At 40.9% G+C, this 4,220-nt stretch overlaps 1 non-coding gene across 1 annotated transcript; it reads right to left on the reverse strand.

Annotated features, from left to right (window-relative positions):
- Nucleotides 1–397: 397 nt before the first annotated feature.
- On the reverse strand, nt 398–596 carry LOC128842613 (U2 spliceosomal RNA). The gene has a single exon (XR_008446044.1). It is a non-coding gene; the product is annotated as a U2 spliceosomal RNA (small nuclear RNA).
- Nucleotides 597–4,220: the final 3,624 nt, after the last annotated feature.

Here is a 4,220-nt window from a genome sequence, read left to right on the forward strand (position 1 = left end):
TGCCCAGTGATATTTATAGATTGCAGTTCTGCAGAGTGATTGATTCATTTGCACATACCACTCTAGTTGTGTAACTACTAAATGGGCTAAATCCTGAAAACGAGCCCCTGCAAACCTCAATAAAGTTAATGGGAAATCCAGGCCCTCAGCATGACTCAGAATTTAATAATAATGAATACCAATAATGAATTAACCAATAATGAATACTTAGAGTTAGACGGTCACAGCCCGTACTTAGCTGCGTGTGGGAATAATGCCTCCCTCTTACTCTGCTCTACCTTACTGAGATTTTGACTCCAGCCATAGTGTAGGAGGCAGGACAGCAGGGGATAAACTGTGACTCTGAGTCAGTTCAGGAGGAATTGCGATTCTGAGTCACCATTAGTTTCCGGTTTGCTCCTGCGGCTTTTATACCTGGAAGCACTGCAATACCAGGTTGATGCATGGAGTGGATGAAGCAAGCTCCTATTCCAGCTCCTTGTTCCAAAAATCCATTTAATACAAAGTTCTCCAAAAGAGAACATATCAGGTATTACGCTAATAAGAACAGATACTGTGCTTGAGTGGCCCTTTATTCAGGACAGAATGTGAGGTACTGCCAACTCTCATTTGATATACTTGCCTACCTTTGCTTCTTAGCTCCAAACATTAGGGCATGTGTGTTATAAGGTCAGTGAACTAACCAGTACGCACAAATGAAATAGCTTATTTTACAAGATACCTGAGACAGCAAGGACGAAGGCCAAATTGTGCCCTTGGATGTTTGTGCCGAGTTCCATTATCGTTAATGGGAGTCAAGCACATCCAAGGGCAGGATTTATCCCTCAATCTGTCCTGACTTACACAAACTGTGTAACCCCACCAAAGGAAAAGTTTGCCATGGGGGCTCAATCCCAAAGATCTTATTCCCTATTAATTTCTGCTGATCAAGAAAGAGTTCTGTGAAATCTTAACCTGTCCAAGGAGGAGGACAGAGAATGAATGACAGGATTTGGGCCATGGGTAACTTACCTTGTTAAAAAAATTCTGCTATAACTTCTAGAGAGTTTGTGGACATATGACAGACATACAAAAGAGTCTGACGAGCATGGATATGTTTCCACTTTGTTACATCCGTTTTATGCTAAGGTAATGCCACTGAAATCAATTGAGTTCCACTGGAGTAAAATGAGATTCAAGGAGTGAGAATCAGGCCCTAAGGATATGTCTACACAGAGGTGGTAATGTGCACTATGGGCGTGATTTCTAAGGCGCACTAACATGTTGTGCATCAATTGGTCTGTGTACAACCTGCTGGTACACAAGCAAAGTTCCCTAGCGCCCTTTAACATGGTACTGTTTCAAACAGTGTGCTTGAGAAATCACACCCCCATAGCATGCATTGCCACACTGTATAGACAAGCCCTAGCCCTGTGTGTTTTTGGTTAAATATTGAGCTGGTGTGAGGGATAACTTTTCTTATAATACTCTCATCCAAAAGATGCAATATCCATAGGTGTCAATATTCTACAAAAAGTTAACATACTCCTTGGTGGTACCTCCATTAAGCATGGATTTAATTTTTATCTGACTAGAACTTTAAGAAAAACATTACACCAGTGTCAGCCATTAACATCACTATATTTTTATTGACATTTTTCATAGATCCTCTCCTGATTGTAGCCAGTAAATGTAACAAAGTGTCACTTTATCTTTAAAAAACCAGCACAATAGAATCCATAGGATGTGATAATTGCTCAGTGTACAAGCTGTGTAGGACACAAGGATGCAAGTGTTATGAGTACTGGCCTCCATAAGCAGAAGCAGAGGTAGAAAAATAGTCTTCAAAATGTAAAGAATTTCATGAAACAAGATCTAAGACAATAAGAAAAACATTGAGATCTAAAGATCATATGAAGAAAAATAAACTCAAGGGGAAGAGATGCCTGTGATTGGAACTTCTGGATACTAAGATCACTGAAAGCATTAAGTGTCTCTACCTAGCTTTCTGCATTATTTTATAAATTTGAAGGTTCCACACTGTGAACTCATCTACTCCTTCAGTGCTTAATGGGATAACTCTAAGCTCTGAAAGCTTGTGCATAATGTGTGTTAGCAGAACAGAAGTATTAATGGCATTCCTGCCCTTTGGTTCAATTCCCTAACACAAATACGAGTACCCACATAACGATAAAATTGATTTTATAGCTGCCACTTTATATAGTTTCCAATTACAAAGTGTCATGCACTCAAAGTTAATTAATTTATGAGTTTCAGCACGCAATAAATGGGTCTTTTCTTCTCATCAAGTACAGGTGTGGTCACAATTATAAAGCAGTTAATGGCCTACGCTTTGGCCCATAAAGATGACACCTTGATAAGCTTCATGGAAACAGAATTCTGGAGACAAGCCTCTTTTCAAAACTATTTTAGATTTACTGTGTATCAGGTGCATTTACAGTTGTTGAATTTAATCTAAATTAATCGATCAATAAGATAGGTGAATGTTTGTCAAATCTGAGCTGAATTTTATAGCATAAAAATAATAGATTTTTCCAACTTAGTTATTATTATTAATCATGTTTATTATGATAGTTAAAATCTTAGGATGAAATATGCATGTATGGGGTTATGTTCTAATGGTGCTGCAAAGGGAATTATGTGCCAGGGACCTGATCCTGCTCCCACTGAAGTCAAGGGCAAAACTCCCACTCTTTTCAGTGGGAGCCAGAGATGGCCAAAGGTGAGAATATACATGTACAAGACAAGGTATGTTGGATTAATTGTATTTTTTTCTGAGGCTTTTATGGTATCTGGATAGCTGAGTATGTTTAAGCAGTGTAACAAAGGGGTTAATTTTCTGGTGTATCCTGCAAGGTTAATCATTTTGACTGTGACACTAATAATGGTGTTATCTTGCTGATGTGGCTACAATTAATACAGCCTTTTCTTCTTATTCAAAAAGCAAATGTAGACATACTATATCCCGGGCGGATTGGCTGCGATCCACGCCCAGATGCCATGTTTCTAAAGCACAGGATACAGTAGACAAGACACTGCCTCCTTCCCCTCCTCCTCTTTCAGCTATGCAAATGAGTAGTGTTGGTTGGTAGTGCTGGTGGACTCCCAAAGAGCAGGCGTGAGGTTGTCTGGCTGTCTTAATGCTGGGTAAGTTTATGGTCCTCCAACACTGTCTCTTTGCTGTTTACCACCTCCTGATGCCCAATGTTATACTTTGCTATGGATTATGAAGCAACCCAGATCATATCCCATAACCTATTGTGCAGTACTCAAATACTGCACCAGATTCTTGCACAGCAAACAGGATGCAGCATGGAACCATCCTGGAGTAAAGGAAGGCTGCCTAGTAAATGGTTTGTATAAGTATTATTGTCTGGTTGGGGATAATTAAAGACTGAACGCAGCCAGTGAAAATATAGGCAATTTCACAGCAAAGCCAAGCATCCCAGACCAATGAGCCCCTGACTAACTTGCTCCGAAAATGCTACACTAAGGCTAGGTCTATACTACCCGCCTGAATCGGCGGGTAGAAATCGACCTCTCGGGGATCGATTTATCGCGTCCCGTTGGGACGCGACAATCAATCCCCGAATCGGCACTCTTACTCCACCAGCGGAGGTGGTAGTAAGCGCCGCCGACAGAAAGCCGCAGAAGTCGATTTTGCCGCCGTCCTCACAACGGGGTAAGTCGGCTGCAATACGTCGAATTCAGCTACGCTATTCATGTAGCTGAATTTGCGTATCTTAAATCGACTCCCCCCTGTAGTGTAGATGTACCCTAAGTGATTCATTTAATTCAGAACTCAAGTTGCACTGCTGCAGTTCCTTCTTAAAGGTCTGCAGCCATAACTCTTCAGGTACAGCTACACATATATGAATATATATAGTCTGAATATATTATACTAAATAAAGCTACTGTGTAGTATCAGATCTCAGATGCTAAGCAAGTCAGGTTTGGTCAGGACTTGTATGGGAGGCCTTCATGGAAAACGCATGTGTTGCTGCTACTCCTCCCTCTAGCATGTGCATGGTGACAGTGTATTGCTAGAGCCTTTGAATTTTGGATGGAAAACCAAGACCCTGACCAGAGCTGTGATGTTTTCCCCAGAGAAGCGGGTGGTGAATAGGTAGGGGAAAGGGGCATGAATACCTGAGTGTTGCTATTTTTTTCCCCTTCAGACATGAGATTTATTGTGAATCAATAGTTGCTGCTGTCACATA

The sequence above is a fragment of the Malaclemys terrapin genome, chromosome 8 (genome assembly GCF_027887155.1).
Source record: "Malaclemys terrapin pileata isolate rMalTer1 chromosome 8, rMalTer1.hap1, whole genome shotgun sequence".
NCBI lineage: Eukaryota > Metazoa > Chordata > Testudines > Emydidae > Malaclemys > Malaclemys terrapin.